Source organism: Chelonia mydas, chromosome 3, assembly GCF_015237465.2.
Source record: "Chelonia mydas isolate rCheMyd1 chromosome 3, rCheMyd1.pri.v2, whole genome shotgun sequence".
In the NCBI taxonomy this organism is placed as follows: Eukaryota; Metazoa; Chordata; order Testudines; family Cheloniidae; genus Chelonia; species Chelonia mydas.
Window position 1 is genome coordinate 191,292,049 of NC_057851.1, and position 25,711 is coordinate 191,317,759.

Consider the following 25,711-nt stretch of genomic DNA (forward strand, 5'->3'; position numbering starts at 1 on the left):
CCAGTTGTGGACTGGTGTACATCTCCCCAATCTGTCAGCCTCGTAGTGCCTTCACACCGCTGGGAGTTCTCCATTTCTTTTAGCAGTGAAGAAGGAAAACCACTGTGCTTCACCGTGAAGATCACTAGAATCACATCGCCTTCCCTTCTGGAAGAACTTACTGTTTCGATTTGGTCACAGACTTAACACCACAAAAGGGCATATCACACTAACCTTTTATTTGCTGATTTCTACATACTATGCTATACAAACAAACAATTCTTGCCAAATAAGCTCATTATCAGAGACTAATCTAGAAAAGTGAAATCTGAGACTGCAGATATATAGGGCCAGGCTATGCCTTTGTACAACACCCATTCCCTCCCCTCCACAAACATGTCAGCATAGAAAATTCTGAAGGTTTCCCTGTTGAGGAGTTCCCTCAATTTTTCAGTGAATAGTGAGGGGTAGTTCCTTCACGGGAAACGCATATTTATTATGTGTCCTGCAGAATCTCTGATTCTCTGAGACGCAGTGGAATTCAGAACCATTGGTACAAAGGTCGTGTGTCCTTCTGCCATTACCCCAGCTCTCTGATAGCAAAACTCCAACTGATTTCAGGGACTCTGCAGGCTGCTGATGTTGTGGTAAAAAGTACACAGCATGAGGTAGGTGCCACAGAACAGTTAAATATAACTACAGGCTATCTTAATTTGTCCACAGATACTTTATACTATTCCCATCTACCTTACCCACACATCCAGACCCAGACTCTGCTAATGATTCCACTGATGAGTCCAGGAGGAAGACAGAAAGCTGCCATATGGGAAGAGGACAATGTGCACGTAGCTCATTAATACATGAGGTGACCCATGGTATATAAATTTCATGGGGCAAATTCTGCTCTCCACAGAAGACAATGTAGAGTCTCTGGATTTACATCTATGTGTGTGCAGCTAGGAAGCTATGGTGAAAAATTCAGTCTTTTGAATATGCAATATGTTAAACTGTTGTTCACTTTGGCAAATACTGATATTGGTTTTAAAATGCACTAACTTCAATTACTACGCTTTATTCTAAAATGTCTATTCCATCTCCCAGACAAGCCTAAACAACTCAAAAATACACGTTTTTACAGACCGCTACACCTGTATACTCAGCTATCTCTGGCACCCTGCAGAATAATATAGAAAAGGCAGAAGTACATAAATATTTCTGTTTTGTATTGAGAAAAAAACTGATGATATAGTCTCATCATATGATGATGTAACACTTTTTCCATTCCACTAGTATCTCTGGAGCATGAGAAACAGAAGCTACCAAAGTTAGACATTTCTAAGTCAGCAGATCCACCTAACCTGCCTGCACAAGTTTTAAAAGATCTGGCTGAAGAGCTATCTGGACCATTAATGTTGATTTTCAATAATTACTGGAGAAGCTCCAGAGGACTGAAAGAAAGCTAATGTACCATTTTTAAAAATGGGTAAACAGGATGACCTGAGTAATTAAGTCCTGTCAGCCTGATGTTGATTCCCAGAAAGATAATGGAGGGACTGATGCAGGGCTCGATTAATAAAGAATTAAAGGAGGGTAATGTAATTAATGCCAATCAACATGGGTTCATGGAAAACAAACCCTGCCAAACTAGCTCAATATTTTTTTTGATAGATGACAAATTTGGTTGACAAAGGTGACAGTGTTGATGGAATATTCACAGACTTCTGTAAGGCATTTGAGCTGGTACATTTTGATTAAAAAACGAATACAATATAAAATTAACATGGTACACATTAAATGGATTAAAAATTAGCTGATAGGTTTGAAAATGTAATTGTCATCAGAGAATCTTCATCTCACAGGTGGTTTTGCAGTGGGGTCCCACAGGAATTGGCCCTATTATATTTAACATTTATATCATTTTATATCAGGGGTGGGCAAACTTTTTGGCCACAGGGCCGCATCGGGTTTCAGAAATTGTATGGAGGGCCTGTTAGGGGAGGCTGTGCCTCCCCAAACAGCCAGGCGTGGCCCAGCCCCTGCCCTGTTTCTCACCCCTTGATGCCCCCCGCCCCGGGACTCCTGCCCCATCCAACTCCCGATGTTCCCTGATGGCCCCCCTGAGACTGCTGCCCCATTCACCTCCCCCCACTCCCTGTCCCCTGACCACCCCCAGAATCCCCATCCCTGACTGCCCCCTGCTGCCCCATCCAACCCCTCCTCCTTCCTGACTGCCCCCGGGACTCCTGCCCCTACTCAACCCCCCCCATTTCCCGCCCTGCCCCCTACCCACACCCCCACCCCCTGAACACCCTGCCCCCTGAACTCCCCTGCCCTCTATCCAACCCCCCCACTCCATGCCCCCTTACCGCACTGCCTAGAGCACCGGTGGCTGGCGGCACTACAGCCACGCCGCCCGTCTGGAGCCAGCCACGTACCACGCATTTCAGAGCTCCGAGTCAGGCCGCAGCTCTGCAGCTGCACTGCCCCAGGAGCTCGCAGCCCCGCCGTCCAGAGCATTGCGCCAGCAGTGCAGTGAGCTGAGGCTGTGGGGGAGAGGCCGGGGAGGCTAGCTTCATGCACCATAATCCCATCTGGTAATATCATTGACATTGCAGTACCAAGTCTTTCCTGGTACATGAATTGCCTTGTCCCAAAGCATGAAGATTTCATGTCATAAGCAAATATCCGTTGTAAACTACACCTGAAATGACTTTCAGCTAAAATCCTTGGCGGTAAAATACTAATGTGTTAATCCACTGAACCACTCTTTTACAGTCCCTTTATGTTTTCTTAGACTGATAATATAATGGAATAAAAACACAGGATCCTCCTCATGCTATATTACAGCAGTATAAGCCTTTTGTGAAATATGAATCCACGACCTTGCTCAGTAAGAAGAACCCTAACAAACAAGAACTAAAAAGAGAAGGTCTTGCTAGGACCAATTAAGACCTCGCTAGTTCAAAGCATTCATATTGGGCAAGATTCAACTCTGTGCAGAGGGCCAGGACAAAATATGGTTTAAGTGGGATTCTCTGCAAAGGAATAAATATGTTCCATTAAACACAACTATTACTGAAGATAAAAATAGTTACAAAGTTTTATGTGTTTTTTTATTATACAGAAGAGCACAGTGACTACAAAAAAAGCTCAGAGCTAAATGACAACTCATGTTTTCTTTTCAATTTCTGAAGACTTCCATCTGAACCTTTAAACAATTAGATCTGCTAAAATCAAGAGAGAGGCTGCTTGATGTTGTTTAATCATCAAATCTGGGATGCAGCATTTACAGATGTCTCAGGGGAACCCTAACTTTATGCGTAATTTTTAAATGTTGTTTAAATTAAAGAGAATGTAAAATCTCTAACAGAATCAGAAAGTTACATGCAATTTATTTAAATCTAATCCCAACTAGTAGATATGCCTGTCAGATACAATTCTTATCTACTGTGTAACCAAAGATTTCTAGATACATGTGTAGCTTTAAATACAACGAGATACATCTAATGCTGTTTTTAATGCTTTCAAGTTTCACTCAGAACAAAGACTCTCCTCTAAATCCAGTCTAGAGTCTCAAGTGTGCCCAGGAGTCTAAACACACATATTTCACACATCCTGCCTATCCCCTCAACACGTAGATTGTAACGACAATGACTCTCTTAAGATCACTGACTTGCTCACACTTCTCAACAAATTAGTTTACCTGTTCAACCACCTTTTCTCATGAACCCCATTACTGCTGAGTTTGGCACACAGGAATTAAGTCTAAGAGCCTGTTTGTATTAGACAAGGTACACTGGTATTACAATCAATTTGCACCAATTTAACTAGACTGATTTATTTTCATTGGTGCAACTTCGGTGTTGTTTAACATCCTTATTAATGACCTAGATGTAGGAATAGAGAGCATACTGATCAATTTTGCAGATGACAAAAAAGCTGCGGGGGGGAAGGGGTTTTGTAAAAACTTTGGAAGATAGAACTAAAATTCAAAGGGATCTTGATAAATTGGAGAACTGAGCTATAGACAGCAAAATGAAATTCAACAAATACAAATGTAAAGTGCTACTCTTAAGGAAGAAAAATGTAATGCACAAATTCTCGAATGGGGAGATAACTCGCTTGACAGCAGCACTGCTGAGAAGGATCTGGGAGCTGTGATGATCACAACCTCAACAATATAATGCTGTTGCAAAGAAAGCAAATGCAAATTTGGGTTGCATTAACAGTCATGAGTCATGCAAGTCGTGAGAGGTGATAGTACCGCTCTACTCGGTGCTGGTTAGGCCTCAGCAAGAGTACTGTATCCAGTTTTGGTCACTGCCATATAGAATGGATGTAGAGAAACCGGAAAGGATCTGGAGGCGAACAACTAGGATGATCAAAGGAATGGAAGGCAAGTCATATGAGCGAAGTCTGAAGGAACTCGGTATGTTTAGTTTGGAAAAGAGGAGATTAAGGGCGGACATGATAGCAGTCTTCAAATACCTGAAAGGCTGCCGTAAAAAAGATGGAGAAAAGTTGTTCTCTTTTGCCACAGAGGGCAGGAAAAGAGGCAATGGGTTCAAACAACAGTACAGCAGATTTTAGGGCTGTCAATTAATCAGTTAACTCAGCGATTAATTCAAAACATATTAATCACAATTAATAGCAGTTTTGATCGAACTGTTAGTACTGTTAACTTTTCTTGAATTTCTATTCTTTTGCAACACCCAAGAAACACTCTACATGTTTCAGCATATTGTCTCTTTTCAGTATGCGTTACTATTAAAGCAAACGACTGCGGTGTCCATGCAGCATCAATCAGGTGTGCGGTGACTCCAAGATCGCTGTGATTGAAATCATCTTTGTTAAACACAGGAGACCAGAACTGCACCCAGTATTTCAGATGAGGTCTCACCAGTGCCTTGTACAATGGTAATAACATTTCCCTGTCTCTACTAGAAATACCTCGCCTGATGCATCCTAGGATTGAATTAGCCTTTTTCACAGCTGCATCCTATTGGCAGCTCGTAGTCATCAACCAATCCAAGCAGGTCTTACTCCTCTGTCACTTCCAACTGATCTTTCACTTTGCAGTAGGTCTGTCAATTAAAGATTAATTCACAGCATGATTAACATGTTAATTTCTTTAACATGTTAATCACACTCCATAAGCAATGGGGGGCTGGAGCCCGTGCCCCGAGCAGGTCTAAGGGCTGGAGATCCAAGGGTGGGCTGAAGCACCGAGCCAGCAGGGGAGCTGAAGATCAGAGCTCCATAGGGGGCTGAAGGCCGGAGCCCCCTGGCCCAAGGGGGACTGAAGCATGGAGACCCAAGTGGGGATGAAGCCCTGAGCCCCAGAAGCAGCAGGGGAGCTGAAGATTGGAGCTCCGCAGGGGGCGGGGGAGCTGAAGGCCAGAGCCCATGTCCCGAGGGGGACTGAAAGCCAGAACCCCTGCCCCGAGGGGGGCTCAAGCCAGGGAATCACAATTTTTTGTAGTGGGGGGGGGGGGTCACTATTTTTTTTTAAGTCCAAATGGAATCACCAGCACAAAAAGTTTGAGAAACACTGCTCTAAATTTTTACATTGTTTTATTTGAGTGCAGTTATGTAAAAAAAATTCTACATTTGTAAATTACACTTTCATGATAAAGAGATTGCACGACAGTACTTGTATGAGGTGAATTGAAATAGTTTCTTTTGTTTATCTTTTTTACAGTGCAAATATTTGAAACCAAAAATAATATAAAGTGAGCACTGTACACTTGGTATTCTTTGTTGTAATTGTAACCAATATATCTGAAAATGTAGAAAATATTCAAAAGATTTAAATAAATGGCATTCTATTATTGTTTAACAGTGCGATTAAAACTGCAGTTAATCATGATTATTTTTTTAATTGCTTGACAGCCCCAGCAGATTTAGATTAAATCTCAGGAAAAATTCCCAAACTGTAAGAACAGCAGGACAATGGAACAAACTGCCCAGGGAAGTCTCGGAATTGCCTTCATTGAAGGTTTTCAAAAAGAGGCTGGACAGCCATCTGTCTTGGACGGTTTAGATACAATAAATCCCGCATGTTAGCAGGGGGATTAGACTAGTGTCCCTTGCTGTCCATTCTAGCCCTAGGGTTCTTTGATTCTCTAATATGGACCAGGCTGAAGTTGGAGTAGCATACATGCACACACAGTACTCCAAAGAGCCCCGTGTAGCAAGAGAAACAACAGAGGTATATAAGATGATGTTAAAGTAGGTCACAACATTTTATTCCTTTTTCCAGCTCATCAGAGTATATGTCACATTTCTAGTGTAGACATGCCTAAATAGGTGTAAATCAGCTTATGTTAGGTCGACTTACAATCACCACAGTAATTATTGCGGTGGTTGTATGTTCATACTACCCTCCTTCTGCTGGTGGTGCACATCCTCACCAGAAGTGCTTCCACTGACTTAAGAGGGAGAGTGTGGGGGGAAGGGGTGGCTGAGAGCCCAGGCTCTCAGCTCCACAGGCAGCTCCCTGTTCCATGGGCTCTCAGCTCCCTGCCACCAGGAGCCCAGCTGCCGCCTAAGCTCTTGGTTCCTTGCTGCAGGCGGAAGCCTTGTTGCGAACTCCGTACCTGGAGTCCAGGCAGCTCCCCGTAGTTTCCAAGCAGCCACCAGGCATCTCAGCCACAGATATCAGTGATGTTGCAGCAATTCATAGAACTTACAACCTACAGTATATACTCGTTCAGAAGCCGAATTTTTTTAGTAAAAAAGGGAAGCATCAGAGAAGGGGGCCAGCTTATGAACGGGTATAGAGTGGGGAGAGATGGGACACAGCCCCTCCCCCAACAGGGGGCAAGAAGAGGCAGCACAGCCAGCAGAGCCAGAAGGGAAGAGGCGGGGCCAGAGTCTTTCTTTTTCTCTCTCTCCCGCCAGCCTTTGCAGCAGCTGCAGCTCCAGGGCTGGCAGGCTGCGGCCGCACCGCCCAGCCTGCTGGAGCAGCTCTGTCCAGGCCAGAGACATCCTCCCCAGGTAAGGTGGGAAGGGATGGGAAGAGTGTGGGGAGTCCCAGGCTAGGGGTGGGGCGGAGAGGGGTTACACAGGGAGGGATCATGTGGGGAGGTCCTGGGTTAGCGGTGGGGTCATGTGGGGCGTGGTCACAGGGGTTACTCCCCGACCCCCAGCTTCTCCCCTCCAAAAATTTTCCCCACCAGTTGCTGTCCCGGCCTGTCAGGATAAGCTGCTGGCGGGCCAGGACATTTTGTTTACTTAGGCTTACCTCCGTGCCTGCGGATGCTCGAGGTAAACAAACCGTCTCAGCACAGCAGCGGCTTATCCTGATGGGCCGGGAGCCAAAGTTTGCCAACCCCCGAATTATAGGGTTGGCTTATGAATGGGTCATAAAAATTTGCCATTTTTACTTATCCATCTTGGGGAGGGGGGTCAGCTTATAAACCAGGGGTCTCAAAGGCCCGGCTTGCAGGGCATCTGCGGCCTGGGAAACTCCCCACTGCGGCCCGCGGAGGAGAGACGCATGCAGCCACGTGGCTGGCTCTGTCTGCTGCAGGCACCGCCCCCTGCAGCTCCCATTGGCTAGGGGAGAGGGACAGAGATACCATCACGAGTCTCTGGGCAGAGTCAGCCATGGAGGCAGCATCATTAGTTGCCAGGCAGAATCAGACATGGAGAACATAACATAAGAATGGCCATACTGAGTCAGACCAAAGGTCCATCCAGCCCAGTATCCTGTCTGCCAACAGCAGCCAACACCAGGTGCCCCAGAGGGAGTGAACCTAACAGGTAACGATCAAGTGATCTCTCTGCTGCCATCCACCTCCACCCTCTGACAAACAGAGGCTAGGGACACCATTCCCTGCTCATCCTGGCTAATAGCTATTAATGGACTTAACCTCCATGAATTTATCCGGTTCTCTTTTAAACCCTGTTATAGTCCACAACCTCCTCAGGCAAGGAGTTCCACAGGCTGACTGTGCACGGTGTGAAGAAGAACTTCCTTTTATTTGTTTTAAACCTGCTACCCATTAATTTCAGTTGGTGGCCCCTAGTTCTTATATTATGGGAACAAGTAAATACCTTTTCCTTATTCACTTTCTCCACACCGCTCATGATTTTATAGACCTCTATCAGATACCCGCTTAGTCTCCTCTTTTCCAAGCTGAAATGTCGTAGCCTCTTTAATCTCTCCTCATATGGGACCCGTTCCAAACCCCTAATCATTTTAGTTGCCCTTTTCTGAACCTTTTCTAATGCCAGTATATCTTTTTTGAGATGAGGGGACCACATCTGTATGCAGTATTCAAGATGTGGGCATACCGTGGATTTATATAAGGTCAATAAGATATTCTCTGTCTTATTCTCTATCCCTTTCTTAATGATTCCTAACATCCCGTTTGCTTTTTTGACTGCCGCTGCATGGACATCTTCAGAGAACTATCCACGATGCCTCCAAGATCTTTTCCTAATTTGTTGTAGCTAAATTAGCCCCCATCATATTGTATGTATAGTTGGGGTTATTTTTTCCAGTGTGCATTACCTTACATTTATCCACATTAAATTTCATTTGCCATTTTGTTGCCCAATCACTTAGTTTTGTGAGATCTTTTTGAAGTTCTTCACAGTCTGCTTTGGTCTTAACTATCTTGAGCAGTTTAGTATCATCTGCAAACTTTGCCACCTCATTGTTTATCCCTTTCTCCAGATCATTTATGAATAAGTTGAATAGGATTGGTCCTAGGACTGACCCTTGGGGAACACCACTAGCAGCATCATTAGTTGCCGGGCAGAGTCAGCCATGGAGGCAGCATCACTTTTTTCCACAATGAATATAAACAAGTCAAAATACTGAACACAACTAGCTGATACACGCTTTGCTGCAATCCTGAAGGTTTCAACTGCTCAGTCACTGAGGCCAAACATCAACAAACTGACAGAACTGAAGCATTGCCAGTGTCTGGCAAACACTAAAAACTCTCTGGCAAGTGAAGAATTGTATAAAGTTGTATGACAGTTTTATTATTCCTAAGAAATTCGAAATAAAAAATACAATATAAACGTTTTCTTTTCTGAACACCATCTTCAGGAAATTATTGGCCTGCTGGGAGGTTTTGAGGACTGGCACTGGCCGTAAGGTAAACTGAGTTTGAGACCCCTGGTATAAACGAACCAGCTTATGATCGAGTATATATGGTCATTACAATTTTCAACATCATCTTTAATTTCTTCTGTGTAAACAATCACTAGCTTTATTAACATAGACATTTTAGACTAAGATTAAGAGAATAACAGAACTGCTTTGCCATTTTAGCTCTTAGAATATTAGAGATAGGGGGAGTTAAGTTTTAACCAAGATCCTAACTGAAAAACAAGTATCCTACATTATGTTGCATGTAGACTACTTATTTTAATGAAACCAAAAATTAATTTCTTCATCAACCCAGCTGTGCTATTCCTTGGATATTGAGACAAGACATATGAGGCTGCACATGCAGGAAATTACAGCTAGCTCCTGAAGTTACCCCATAATTTGATTTGTGAAGGGATAATTCTTTTGGTGAGATTTACTTAATAGCTACATCCTGACTCCTGTTCATTTTTTTCAACAACTCCCTACTGATACGGTAAGTCTAGGTTTTATGGCCTTACTGCCACTTAAAACTAGCTGCTAGAATAAGTCCAAAACTAAAGGGCAAGAAATCCAACATATAATTCCATGGACCTCAAAACCCCCACAAAATCCTCAAAAAGCATCTATCAAAGTGATTTCAATCCAATGATTCAGTACAAAGTCAAAAGATGTAAGTTGTTCTAATCCAATGCTTTCAGCTTCTTAAAACCCAGCCTCCACTGCTAGTTGCCAGGGCCCAGCTGACATGTTCTTCAAAGAACGGAAGCAAGAGAGCTCAGCAATGCCTAGCGACAGGGCTCTTCAGAGGTTTTCAAACTGACAGCTGTTTGCTTTGGGTTTATATACTACAAAAACAACTCAGGAGGTGAATAACAAACGGCACCATGTTCCAGTCCAGGAGTTTTTATTACAATGAGTTTAGCTCTGGGCAAGTTGCCAAAATCAGCACATTTTGACAGGAAATTCACTGACTATGTATTTTTTCTTCAATAGTATGCAGGATTTATGCTACTCCTGAGCAAGATACATAGAACACCTATGGCTGTATATAGCACAATTTTATCATCTCATCAAAAACTGACTTTTTTTAATTTATGAAGAGATTGCCCAACGTGATTTTACCTCTCTGCGAAGTAATGAAATAGACTGGTTTCATCCCTCTGTATAATCCCCCAAATTAATTTAAAGTACATTTAACAGGTTGTGTACCTCATCGGTATCTTTTCACTGTCAGACTCCTGTTTTGGGATTATGTAGAACTGCATCAGAAGGCGGACAATGTACTGATGCCAGTGGCAAAATACTTTTCAGAGAAGGCTATTAGCAAGAGTATAGTTATTTCTTAGGAAGCAATTGCTTGTTTCTATTCATTTTCATCAGTGTCATAACATTAAAGCTAGATATCTAGTCAAATGCATATAACTTCACATACTTTATTGTCATTTTAACAAATTACTCTGTGAAAAAAATGTGTTCTGACTTTAAATTTTCTGATACAAATCCCTACAACGGTACTGGCAAAAGTGAAGAAAAAGCTGCTGCTTAAAGAATGACAAATATTCAAGGAATGCATAATAAAGCAGAAATAGTTTGCTTGTAGGGTCCAGTCCTGCCCTTCATTATGTGAGACTTACAAATCTTGAAAACTCATGTAAGCACACATACATCGGCTCGAACAGCAGCAATTTTTCTAAGATGCTCAGGAACACAAACCACGCAGAGGGCAAGATGGAGCTGTTAAAGGATGCTGAAAGTACCAGCTTCCATACCTTTAAAGTGTGGGCAGCTTGCCCAATGTGCAAGAAATTAACAAGTCTCAGAATGTGGAGACATTTTTATAGCTGCTCTGATCAACTGAATTTCAAACTGAGCTGGTCCTTTCAGAGTAGTTTGAGAATCCTGCCACTGATGCCACCTGTTCTCTCCCCACTGCCTATATCCAGTTCCTCCCCTCCCAGGGCTGCATTTCTGAAGATGAAGAAACAGCCAAGTCAAGCAGAACAAGCACTCGTGAATCAGCCAAAGCACCACAAACTCCAGCATGAACCACCCTCCGCATAGTGCGCTGAACATGAATTCAGGAAGTAAGGAGGGATGGAATTTCGCCGGAAGAGAAGGGATTCTCTCCTGACGCTGCTGTCTGCGTTATGCTACCACTTCTCCTGACTCTGCCTGGCTTATGTATAACTACACTTGCTTGTTTCCTTGAGCCACCACCCTAAGCACTGAATTGTGGAAAGGGGACAAATGCAGGTGGCAACTCATGTTATTTGCAGTACTATCTTCATAGAAGCAAGGAAGAAACAGACAATTACAAAAATACCTTTCTGCATCCCCCCATGCACCCTCCAGCTCAGCCAGTGCCCCTCCCAACTCCGTCAGTGCACCTCAACCACCCTACACTCCAACCAGAGGTGAAAGTAAGCCAGTCCGGTCCAGCGTACCGGTAAGAAAAGCCAACCATACCGGCAGAGCCACTGATGGGAGGGGGGCAGCTGCACTGGGGCCCGGCAATTTAAAAGGGCCGGGGGCTCTGGCAGAGATATAAGGGCCCAGAACTCTGGCTACTGGAACAGTAGCAGTGGCCGGGAGCCCTGGGCCCTTTAAATCACCGCCAGAGCCCTGGGTGGCACAGGCCAGGCAGCGCTGAAGGGCTGGCTGGGGGAGTTTGTCCCCCACACCTGGCCCTTCCGTCCAAGACCTCGCCCCCCCACCCAAGGCCCTGCCCCGTCTGGGGGGCCCAGAGCCCCGCTTCCCTCTCCCCACACCTTGCCAAGGACCCCAGCCACCTTGTTTATCAGTAAGTCCCTAAATTACTTTCACCCCGACTCCAACCCCCCAACAACTCCAGTGCATCGCAAGCACCCTGCAGCCACAGCTGTGCTAGTGAACCCCAACCCCCTGCACCTCGCAGCTCTGTCAGTGGCCCAGTGGACCTCAACTCTCCTTCACCGTGAGCTCTGCCAGTGCATCCCAACCAACCTGCACCCCAACACTATTCCACTGTACCATAGTTGCCATTCACTCCAAGCATTGGATGTAAGTCGGGTTACAGGTCCAATTAGTGTCTTTACCACTGGGGGCTAGGGTGACCAGGTGTCCGCTTTTGGACTGGAACACCCAGTCAAAAAGGAATCCTGATGGCTCCGGTCAGCCCCACTGACCAGGCCGTTGAACATCCAGTTCGTGGTGCTGCAGCGGAGCTTGCAGGCTCCCTGCTAGCGCCACGGCTCCCGGGTCCAGAAGCAGCCGGCATGTCCGGCTCCTCGCCTTACGGGCTGCCACGGCTGGTCCTCATGCTGCTCCCCCCCCACCCCCCGCCCCCAGGTGCAGCTCCCATTGGCTGGGTCAGGACAGGGGAGGAGCTAGCGCCACTCACAATCACTCAGCAGATGGCTGTTGAGGGGTCGCATGGAGCATGCCTCTCCCGCTGCTGCCCGGCCCCCTTCTCCTCACGTTCCTCCTGTGGCTGGGCTCGAGCTGCGGCGCGTGCCCTGCTGTGAACCGTGGTCAGTTGCCCCCTCATTCCCGTCACTGCATCCCTATCCATCCCAACCCAGGAGTTGGAGATATGTGTATCCCCATCCCCGAGTGCTGGGAATGGGGCTGCACCCCATCCCACTATCACTGAATCCCTCCCTGTCCCACCCCCCGCCCCTCCTCACCGCATCCTTCCCCATCCCACCCCCCGCCCGTCCCATCTCATCCTGCCCCCCACATCTACCCATCCCAGCCCTGTACCCCTTACAGCGCTCTCCCACCCATCCTCTCCACCTTCCAGAGCCATCACCCCCCGTCCCTCACCCTGAGCCCCATTCTCCTCCATACACTGCTGCATTCCCATTATATCCCTATACACCCCTGTGCCCCGCCCATCCTCCTGCACCTGTAGCCTTCTCCTCCCCCTGCATCCCCATCCACCCCACATACCTCCCACCTCCTCTCTCTTTCATTGCCCCCTCTCACCCCAACCCTGCTCTCGTCCTTGGCCTCTTTCCCTCCCAGTCCTCCACCCCAACAACCCCCCACCCCCACCCCAGCATCTTTTCCCCTCCAGCCCATCTCCTCCCTTCCCAGTTGGGTGATTTAGGCAGCCCCTGGAAAAGTGTATGAAAAAGTGTCTCTGTGTAGGCAAGTGTGTGCATGCATGCATTTTATGAGACTCTGTGTCTTTGTGTAGGGAGGTGCGTGTACTGCCATATGTGTGTATACCTGTATGAGTAAAATTTGCAGCCTAACTCTGACTTTTATTCCTTTTGCTGGCTTGCGCACAAAAAAATTGACATAAAATGTGTGTGTATTCATTTCATAACAAGTTTTTAAAAGAGAAGGGAACTCTAAAAGAAATGTTTTTTTTGTCTTAAAAAGTGAATGCTGTTGATTAGTAATTGCAGAAGAGCTAATGTATCATACATTTCTCCCCACCTTTGTCTAGCTACGTTATAAACTCTTTGTTGCAGACTCTCTCTTTTTATGTGCATGTCCAGCACCTACCACCCTGGAGCCCTGATCTTAGTTGGGGTCTCTAGGCACTAAACAACAATTGTAATAATAAATAATGAGGAAGTATATGTGTTAGGGCATGCTAGATGTGTACACACGAATACATGTGTGTATCTGCATGTTGGTGTGGGAGTCTGTTTTTACAGATTTATTGTTATAGGTATCTGGACAGGTGTGCATTTCAGTGGTTGTGCTCTGTGGATCTGTATTTGGGCTTCGGGAGTGGGCCTTTAATGGACCCATTGCAGCTGTGATAATGTGTGGTCCTAATTCCACAATAAAATTACAATAACTTTAGTGAACAAAAAACATGGAGCTGGTTACGAAAAATGGGAAGGGGGAGGAAAAGAATCATGAAAACCTTTGGAAATGTCATTTGTTTAAAAATTACCCTTTTTGACTATTTTGCTGCCAGGTGTAGCGTCCTGTAACAAATAAAACCTGAACTTAGCATAATACATCTGTCAAAACAATAAATATGTCTGTTTGGGCACATGAGAGAGGGTGGGGGAGAGCAAGCAATAGAAGGAGGGGAGATGGAGTGAACGGGGGACAGGGCCTCAGGCAGGGGTGGGGCGGGACAGTGGGCAGGGCAAGGGTGTTCGGTTTTCTGGAATTCAAAAGTTAGCAACCCTATTGGGGGCAGGTGCATTGAATACTTAATACACTGAACGCATCTGAAGTGTATACAAATACAAGTACAATACAATACAAGTAACATTCCACTAGTTTTAAACATTTAAATACACACTTAAATATTTGATATTTTGATCAACACTAAAACAAAAGTGAATTGGTCTGGGGTTCTGACCAGAGCTGGCACCTGGTTTGCCAGCGTCACAGATGGTATTTGCTTTCATGATAAATTCAATGACGAAATAAGTTAACATAGAGTTAAGGTTGGTTGGTTGGTGGTGTATTGTCCCCTTGCAGAACATTGAATTGAGCAACTCAAACTTCTGAAAACCAGGAAATGTACACTTAAGTTATCTTATCAGATACTGCTATCAGAGCCCCAGAGAAACAGAGGGAAGGCAGCATAGACAACGGTTTTTCCTTTTTGTCCTTTAATAAAGTAGATGGAACCCTGTGGGTGAGAGCGAATGGGTTGTAAAAGGAGATGAAGAGCTTGAGCATTTCAGCAACTCTAGTGCTGGCAAAGTAAAAGTATGTGTGTTAATGGGGAATACTGGGGCATTGCTGAAAGAGAGCAGAGTTTAGGCTGCATGGACAAACTTAAGTGTACATTTCCTGGTTTTCAGAAGTTTGAGTTGCTCAATTCAATGTTCTGCAAGGGGACAATACACCACCAACCAACCAACCTTAACTCTATGTTAACTTATTTCGTCATTGAATTTATCATGAAAGCAAATACCATCTGTGACGCTGGCAAACCAGGTGCCAGCTCTGGTCAGAACCCCAGACCAATTCACTTTTGTTTTAGTGTTGATCAAAATATCAAATATTTAAGTGTGTATTTAAATGTTTAAAACTAGTGGAATGTTACTTGTATTGTTCTCACGTATCTGTTCCTGTTATAATGTAATAGCAAAATTTACATTGTGTATACCCAAGTAACTAAATAAACCATCAAAGAAATTTTGTGAAATACCAATTAAGGACTTAAGCAGATTTTAATAGAAAATACTAATTTCAATGCAAGTGGCCATTATGTAAGATGGTTGCAATTCCTCACTCATCATAATGAAGGGAAAAGTCCACGTGGTTAGAGACACTGTCAGCTTGCTTTCTGTGTGAAGATATTATAAATATGGATTCAAAGAAAGGTCCTTCATCTCTGAACTGTTTGGATTCCAACAGGGCAGAATAACTGCATGAGAAGATGGAGATCCCCATAGCTATTCTGGGTAGCCCTGAGAGACTTTAGGGAAACTGGCAGATTACAACATCTCTGCTACTATTTGTAATTACAGACTGATTTACCTGTACATATGCTTTACCTGCTTTAACTCTCAGTAACTCATTCTTTTTTCTTAGCTAATAAACCTATAGTTACTTAACTATAGAATTGGCTGCCAGCGTTGTCTCTGGTTTAAGATCTGGCTACCAACTGATCTGGGGTAAGTGATTGGTCTCTTGGGACTGGGAGAAATCTCATGTGGTGTGATTTTTGGTTTAAGTGACCTTTTATCAAAAAGTTCAGTTTGTCTGGGTAGCAAGATAGATTGGAGAGGCTAAGGGGACTGTCTGTGACTCCATGGTAAGACTGGTACAGTGATCCAGGAGTTCACATTTGGTACTGGCTAGGTGAAATCTAATTATAGAATACACCACCAGTTTGGGGTGATTGCCCTGTTTTCTGACCGCCTGCCCTGAGATAGGCACTCACAGCTGTGAGCCACTCCAGACAGCGTGACACCACCTTCTACTCAAACAATAACTTTCAGACGCAATCATTGTTCAGCTAGGTCAAACTACCCAACTCTGAAGGTTTATTTTGTTTTACATTTGTGGTAATCATCATAAAATTTAAGAAAAGGTGTCATGATAGACCCCTCACAGAGGATGATAAAATGGCAACCTGAGTAATCAACCTTAGGAGAACACTACAGTGGATTACTGTTTAGTACTTGTTGCATTATTATGCAATATATGGCATTCACAGATCCTGTCACAAAAAATGTAGCATTGTGAAATCTTTAAGAAAATGTAGCTGTTGTACTGACTAAAAGCTACATTTTTTACAACTATCTTAGCATATAAAATTAATTAACTCAGTTATTTTACATCAAAACTAAGACACTATGGAAAGTTTATTAATAAACAGGTTGTCTACAAAAAAAATTGTTTAAAACTAACAAATTTTACAATACCAAATGTTCCCTTTCAACATCTAGAAGTGTTTTTGAAAATTGAGAGGCTTTTTAAACAAATTTTACAAGACATTTTGCTCCTTCATAAATGATCGATCAAAATCAGCTTTTAAAGAGAGTTTATGCTTAAAAGAGCATTTCAACTTTTGAGCTTAACCATAGCAGCAATTCATACTGCCAATACAATATGCAAGAAATATGTTAAGAGCTAGCTGTAGGCTACTTCCACCCAAAACATTGCTATAAAATATTAAACTCCATGCACACCTGTCAAGTTTTCTATTTAAAGCTGCAAAATTATTAGCTACTAACATGAAACATTTTACATGCTGCTCACCATGAACACAAAAACAACAAATTGTGCCATTCAGAATCAAGGTAAGTCTATCCAGACTCCTACTGCAAGTCTGTGAGGAAAATTGTAATTAAAATGCTAAACCCTGGATTCCAAGCTATTCTCAAAATCACTTTTGAAACATCAATACATCTATTGTACCATTTATTTCTCTCCATAGAGAAATTATTCACCAGCCACTGTGCAATTTATTTTTTAAAAAATTACATGGGATAAAACTCCACTTAATTTTTCTTCATATGTTGCTCCATCATTCTGTGTACATAGTGCAGACAGCAAAATTTGTAAATACAACAGAAAAATAACTAAACTGAATTAAAAATAAAAACAAATACAGGTTAAGTTAGCATACTTATGTTAATTCACTACACTATTTTCAAATTAGTTAATCTTTTTCCTGGTTAAATTCTTCATATAAAGTACCATAAAAGCACCCATAATGAATCATATATTAAGTGCATGTACAAAGCATAACTCTGATTATTAATATTATGGGTGAGATTTTTCAAAAGCCTTCAGTGTTGGCCTAACTTTTCTCCCACTGAAGTCTGTTGTAAACCTCCTATTTACTCCAATGGAAGCGAAGTTAAGTCAATACTGAGTGCTTTTGAAAATCCCTCCTGTGCACTTAAGTAGACTAGAACCCCATACTTCTCTACAGCCAGGTCTCTAGTGGAAAGCACGTTAAGTCTCCGCACACACCCTCATCTATGCATAGTTTGCAGTTTGTCCAGCAGAACAAACTCATTGTGTCACAAGATTATGAACAATCACACTGTTGAAGGAGAAATAATTTCTAGCAGCCTCAGGTTTCCAGATATTTTAATGCCCTACTTGCAAGAATCAGGACTTCTGTGATTCAAACAAGTTGTATGTGATTGCTTCATGTTTATCATAAGTTTATCTCAGCCAATTAAAATGAAGAAAAAATAGAAAGGAAATACATTCATTATATGCTACACATAATGCACTCAGGACCTGAACTTGCTCCAGCATAAAACTCCCATAGCCATTGCATAGAAGATAGTTCATAACAGAACATTTTAAGACTCATGAATGGACAGGGAGGGGGAATTATATTATACCAAAAGGAATTTAGCATATTGCTTGGGAGATTAATCTCATTTAAATCCTGATATTACCTGGGTTTTATCGGTTCAATGAAAATCAGAAGGCACCGCAACGCTAAGATATGGAAGGCCTTATTTCAATTGTGGACGTATTATGTATCGAGAAGAGGGAAAAAGTAATTTTGCTCTGATTCGAAGACATGGTCCAATTCCCACTGAATTTGAATGGAGTCTCTCTATTGATTTTAATGGAAGCTAGATGGGGTTCAAGCCACAGCGTAGAAAAGATTAAGAAAAGGTAACTTTGTCTATTTCTGAAGTTGAATAAATAAGCTCAGGAAAAAGGGGAAAACTTGAAGGCATAGTAAGAAAAGTCTGGTGGATTTAAACATGGTGTGCACAGAAAAATGTGTTGTTCGGAAAGATTTAACTGCTGCTTCTCTTTTCCAGATGACAGCTATTTCATTGTTCCCTAGAGTTCCTTACAAAGGAGAGAAGGACTACAGGTCAACCAGTAAGAACTAAGGGATTCAGTATCCAGAACTGGAGCATTTTTATAATCCCAAATGTGTTAATTTATGACCAAAGTTTAACTAAATCACAAAATAGCTAACAACGCATACTTTCCATAAAAATACTATGATCAGCTGTCACTGTATTGCACTTAACATCTATTACATAACAGACAGCATCTTAATTGAAATTACATCAAGTTTAATTAATTCTTTAAAATATATTGTTTAATTCAATAAATTAAATATTAATTAAACTCAGAGTGCTTGATGGCTCCATATTATCTGGACGTTGCTGCTTTTCTTTAATTTGTGATGGTAATTGAGGTACCATGTTTAAAATGCATTCATTTAATTTTACAATTTTCAGTTCAGTATACGAGCAAGAAAGTTAACAGAACCTCTTAACTTTGTCCTCAGATAATCAATCCAAGATGTAAATTGAAGCAATGCACTAATAGTTAATTTTAAATAAATGCCTTGAGCTTCGCCCTCAGTCTGAATTGGGCAGCGGCAGACAGTAGAGCGCTAACTCACATCTCATTAATGTTATTGCTTAATTATAACCTTATTTGAAAGAAATGGAACACAAAGAGAAACCAACATGTAATTACTGAGCCTGAGAAACAGAGACCATAAAAAGTGCTTCATGCTAATAACTCAAGCTACTCTTCATGCGGTCCATAATTTTGATGTTTATATATATAAACTGTTTACATTCTTTTTCCTCTGGGTTTCACCATGGTATATTTCTACAGTGCCTTTTATTCAGCAAACGTGAATTTTTGTGATATAGGTAAACACCACAATTTTACAGTTTGGAATTTTTACTTAAGTGACTTGCCCAAGGTCATATAGCAATTCAGTGCCAGGAATCGACTTGGACTTCCTTTCCACGTCATGCTTTGTTAATACTTCTCTCTGAACTTGTTAAAACTATTTTGCATGGGAGCACCTGGGATAGAACAGAAGCTAAAAATCCCATTCAAACAAGACCAGAGAGGCATCTCTTGGAACGGATAAAGCTGGGCATACACAGGGGCATGGAGAGGGTTTTCCTTTCAAACTCCTGAGGATGGATTTTAACCCTAATATATAAAGAAAGAGCCCAAGCAGAAGGCGGTGGCATGGATTCAGGACCGGCTCTAGGCACCGCCAAAGCCAGCACGTGCTTGGGGCGGCACAATTCCAGGGGCGGCATTCCGGCCACCCCCTTTTTTTTTTCTCCCCCTGCTTGGGGCAGTTGTGCTCTCAGAGCTTGGGGCAGCAAATATTTTGCTTGGGGTGGCAAAAAAACTAGAACCGGCCCTGCATGGATTATCCCCTGTGACCCTGAAATCCGGCACAAATGGCAGAGGGGAAGGAGATCCAGAGCTTCAAACATTGCCTTCAAGTATCCACCAGGTAAGAGTCTCATGGCTTGCTTTCCATGACAACAGAGATATGCTATACTTTGAGAACCATCTCTGCTTCCCCAGCTCTGCCATGGCTTTACCAGCTAACCTCTATCACTATTAGAAATGGGCCCAAACTGAAAAGTTTGGATCCAGACACAGAACTCCCCTTTTCCCCTAAAGACAGGGGCTGCTGGGGATACACAGTTTTGTTTCACATCCATCTCTAATAGATAATACAGTGATAAAGTTACAGCACATGAAAGGAAACCCTCACCGAACTACATAATCTCCCGCACATAGGTAAGTCCAGTGAGTTTCCTGAATGTAATAAAAAGGGGATAGTACAGACGACAGTCCACTCTCTAGCTGTCCCGGGCCTTCTCCCCCTCTTGGTGTGGGAATGGGAAGGCTTCAAGGTCTTCCTGAGCTCACACCAACTTGTGTCATTAGCTCACACCACAGATGGGGGTGGAACAGCAAATTTTAAATACAAATTTGAAACATCCCAGTTTGTGTGCCTGTGGTTCCAGGGTTGGGGTCTAACAGAGATCAGTATCTCCTCATCACAATATTTCTTTCTCAGCCCTCTCTTTCCTTCTTGCTCATTTCTTCTGAAGTTTTTTCTTCTCTGAAATTCTCAGGATGATCCTTTTGTGCCTGTTTCAGATTTGCACAGTATCAGCAGGGTGTCACATTGGGGATGATGTCATCTTTCCATTATTGCATTTCATGCCCCCGGACCCTGAGGCACAGGCTGGGAGAAGAGGCGGCTCTGGCAGGATCAGCACCAAGCTACACTGACATGTTTTAGCTTTAATAATGACATTTCTTTCCAGAGGTCCCACAGTAAATAAAGCATCCATGATCCATGCACAGAAAAAAGTGTGATGGAGAGAAAAGAAAAGGGAGAAAAAAAGAGAAGAGAAAGAAGAAAAAGAATGTGAAAGAAAGAATAACAGCCAGACATTACAGATCATCAGGGAAGCCCATGAGACAGTTCAGAGTCTACCTCACGCACACAGACATCTTACGGAGAAGCGAAGATTGAGGTTCTTTTCTTACTTAGAGCTAAGTTGTGAATCCCTTACTCCCACTGCTGAGCACCCAAATAGAACCACAGACACGAGGAGCGCTGCATGTGTGACAAAGAACTCACCATGGTGAGTAACTTCTTCCCCCAAATGGACAAAAGGCCAGACTGTGACCGATATGTCTTGTGCACATTTGCTATGTCACATTAAGCCCAGCATGTGACACCCTTTCTGTGGCTGAGTAGTGAGTCAACAGCATGTGGAATATGAATGACATTACTCGCTGATTAAAGTACTACTCAAGGTGAATAAGGGTGGCACAATCCCTCGCTTCCAAGACATGAACAGAAATTAACCTCCGTTTTGCTATCAAATGTTATTATCTTATCTACAGAGAGACCAGTATTAAGTACACTCTAATCTCAGGTTTCAGCCAATTGCCAGAACAGGGGCCAGGAAGAAATCTTTTCTAATTCAAAATTGGCCGGATGAATGGTTTCTACACACACACACACACACACAATCTTCATCTCAAACATCAGATATTGGCCACAGCTTGAGGCAGGACACTAGACTAGATGGGATGGGACTAACGATCTGATGCAGTTCAGTAAATCGTACGGTTCTAGATGTTCAGCTGTGTAACTCTTGCTCTTGTGCTCAGGGTTAAACCGACCATCACATTTGGAGTCAGGAAGGAATTTTCCATTGGGTCAGATTGGCCAAGATCTTGTAGATTTTTTTGCCTTCCTCAGCAACATCAAGCAAGGGTTGTCTGCTGCGATCGTTTTGGGCCATCTCACTTAACCAATTTCCTGCCATTACGAGGACCTCAGTCATTGGTGGCACCTCTGTCCTTCCTATTTTCCATCTGTGCCTGAGAATGCCTTAGTCTTCTGAAGACTAAATTTTACCACATAACCACCTATTAACTGACTCATTGGTATGGATTCAGTTCAATAACTTTAGTTTAGAAAAACTATAAAATGAGTTGTAGTTTTGTCTCTATTTGGGCTCTTTGCACGTGTTAAAAATGCATTTTCAGACACTAAAATGACGCTTGGGAGATGTTATTTATCCTTTCACAGGCTGTCACAAGAAAAGTGCCTCTGAACTAGGGCAAGAATGGTACCTAGTTGAAAGAAATGGATGGACTGAATGCATGTTGAACCATGGGAAAGGCAGGGATGTATCACACTTTGAGCTACCCAAGAGGGTACATCACAAACAGCAAAGTGTGAATCCAACCAGGTGTCTGCTAAGCTATCAGGTGGGTTTGTTTCAATGAGACACAAAGGAATTCTAATGGACGGAGGAAGGAGAATACAGGTAGAGCCTTGAGCAGATATAAAAATTTGGATTGCATCTGATCCGCATAAATTGTATCCCGCCCATGATCCGCACTTCACCTTTTATTTGTATCCGAATCCTCATCCACACCACCACCCTCTGCAGTGGTTCTCAACCTATTTACCATCGTGGGCCGCATATGTGGCCCACAACTTGTTATGTGGGCTGCATCCAATACTACCTGTATGAGTCTGAGGATGTCACATGGGCCACAGAGCTGTGCATCCAATACTACCTGTTTGACTCTGAGGATGTCACATGGGCTGCAAGTGACCTGCATCCATGGCCCTCTGGGGGGGGAGCTGTGAGCTGGTTTCAGGGGGTTCATGGACTTCAGCACCATGGCACCAGGGCTCCGGCCTTCAACCCCACGGGTGATGCTGCGGCTCTGGACTTCAGCCCCATGGCATTCCCCTGAAACCATGGCACCCGGGGGAGGGGGGGGCACAGGTCCCCAGTTGAGAACCACTGCTCTAGAACCCTGTGCAGATAAAAAATTTGGATCCGCATCTGATCCATGATCTGCAAAGATGGTAAACAATACAACTGTTTCCACATCCGAGGATATCAAGTAGATATGCCCAGATTTGCAGGGCTCTAAATACAGGGTTATCAGGGCAGAGATAGGCACAAACACAGTGAAAAGGCAGTGAGGCCACAAACCATCTCCAGACCACCGCTTGAAAAATCTGAGAGGAGACATGCTGTGCATATCAGAAATGATCTAATTCTTACTAAATCGCCCAGTCCAGAAAGTAAAGGGAGGCAGAGTCTAAGACATGGGCCCTTGCAGCAAATTCACACAATTGGGAATTGGGTTCCCGGACTCTGGGAAATGGTGTGTGAGAGATCCAAGGTATCTAGTAACTGGATCCAACAGGAATAAATGTCGCCACCTTTAAGGAGAGGATTTACTGGACCTAGAAATACTTGTGTCCAGAGCTCAAAGTTTATCAATCTAGGTTATCAATCTAGAGAAGAGATTAAAAGGTAAAAGAGATGGGGTTAGAGGGATACCTGCCTTTCAAAGAAGTGCTAGCACACGATCTGGAGAATCAAGCTGCCATGAGCTTGTCCTTAGAGACAGGGCAACAAATGTTCAAAGCCAGCAAGCGTAACAATGGTGCTCTTAGAACTGCTCTCCTGGGATCACACACACATAATGGGGGATTCTCAAGGCCCCAAGAGACTTTGGCCCTAAGCACTCTCAGGTCCCCTCCAGTGGGGACTTCGCTGTGAGAGATGACACAAGGGACTCCATGGCAAAAGATACAACAGATTATGGATTTTCCTGTACGAGATGGTACAGAAAACTCCTCTCCAAGAGCCATCACAGAGGACTTTGGTGCAAGAGCAAGTGCAGAGGACATCAGTAGAGATGAGTGGACCCCAGTGAGCCCCTGCCTACCCAGCACCTTAATAAAGCTGAATGACTCCTTTGGGTTAGGAAGTGGCTCCTCCAGCAAGACCAGACAAACAACTTCCTTGGCACTGGAGACCAACCTGCAAAGATACACTTTGACTACTGCTGCTTGCTGATCCAAACCATGAATAGGGTTTTGTGGAGGTGGTACCATGCAGGGACTGATACCTGTGGTAAAATAGGGTTAAAAGATAGTGCCATTTCTTTGTACCATACTTTGAAATATAGGTGTACAAAATGTATAAGATCTAAGTATGTTTTATTACTACTACTAGGATTACTGAGTAATAGGCACAGCACTACTTTAAAAGTAACTTTTCAACAATGCTGAGAGAGGAGGAGATGTTTACATGATATGTTTTCTCCCAGGAGGAAAAGATGAATGGGGAGTTGTAACTTGCACCCTGGATTTCCCTGTTTTGATGCTTCCTATTTAAGTGTATAATTGCTCAAGCCATGTGGTTTTCCTGTTGGTCCTTTTGGGTATCTATGTCAAACCAAATAAGTGGAAGACAATCAAGAAGTTCCACAAAATATTATGATGCTATGACAGAAAATATTATATTTTTACATAATTACATTCTTTTATATAATTACAGACATCCAGTCTGACTTATTTACATACAGTTACCATTTTTCTAGTCCATGGATGACAATGTGTTTTCTCTTAATAAACTGTACTGTACTTCAGATTAAAACAAAATACACAAAAGGCACAGGAAAAAATACACATTTATTAAATCACTCGAGAGGATACCGTCAATTTTCCCAGAATGAATTTTCAGCTGAGTGTACATCTAACCTCATATCATAAATCAAACATGCACAATCCATTTTACGTCTGAACAAGCCTTTTATTAGTGCATTGCTTACTCTTTTGTCAACTTTTGACTAATTTTATTACATATGTCTGGAAGATGTGCTACAGTGTTACAACTCAGATATTCATTTTGAAATTTAAAAAGTTATTTTTGTTTCAGGTGCTCTTTATGACCCCACTGCATTTTTAATTCTTCCCCTTTGTTCCATCTCTCCTTGCTCCTACACCAAAAAAACCAAACATATCTCCTGCATTCCAGAACTGTTTTTCAAAAAAAATATTCTAAAATACTCTCCAGTTCTTACATCCCCATTTTAAAACTCCCAGGTCTTTTCATTTCCTGCTTCTTACCTGCTCACTGCCTGTCCAAATCCTATTTTATTGGAACCTCAGAACATGAATGATGGCCCAGCTGATCAATAACTGCCTTGAAGGAACACTGAATAACCACTGTCCGTTCCCCCGCCTCGCAACTTCACAGTGCAAATCAATAGAATTTCTATCTCAGTAATACCTTGCTATGAGATAGACACATACATGTGGTGGGTTTGGGTGTGTTTTTAAACCTTAAAAATAAAAAGCTACAAAGGGAAGGTCATATTCTTCAGAAAACCCTTTCAGCTGCTGGGCTGACTGCCCCTTCTGACATCAAGAGGGCCTGGGGGTCAGGGCTCAATCTCAAATGTCATAGCACAGAGTACAATTTAGTTCCTATTTCCTCCCAAATAAGAAAAACACCCCACATGTATATATATATTTTTATCCAGGGAATTTTAGGGACCACTTGCCTTTGGTAAAAGTAAACCCTACCCTTTGCTATGATTTTTAAAAGTAAGCGCCAGGACTCCCTCTGGCAGCAGAAATGAGCATACAGCCCTGTTATCAAAGAACATTCTTTTTAAGATGCCAGGCATAGGGAATTAGGAGATGGCATCCATGAAACTATGAGGGAGATGACGTTAGCAAAGCACATCAACTTGTTAAACAACTGATGGTGGGGGGGAGGGGGGGAAACTGGGCAGATATCAGAAATGCTCCATTCAAACACCCATAGCACCCACTGAAGAAAGGCAGGCAAGGCGAATGTAGCTGAGTACAAGCAACCCCAGAAGCTTAAAGCTGCTGAGAGTCTGGTGAAAGGAAAGCAAGGTAGAGCTGACACCAATTTCTCTGGCTCTGAAAACCAGCCAGCTGGACTTTGATATGTTGGCCTCAAGCTTCACATATTCTTCCAGAGGTACTTAAAAGCATTTTAGATGCACTTTTAAAAGCACTTAGGTTTGGCATAAACACCCACTTGAACTCCAAGAAACAATATCTAGAGT

At 43.1% G+C, this 25,711-nt stretch overlaps 1 protein-coding gene across 3 annotated transcripts in view; it reads right to left on the reverse strand.

Annotated features, from left to right (window-relative positions):
* Positions 1 to 25,711, reverse strand: part of MACROD2 (mono-ADP ribosylhydrolase 2) — a 1,293,068-nt gene that overhangs the window by 1,084,580 nt on the left and 182,777 nt on the right. The window lies entirely within an intron of this gene.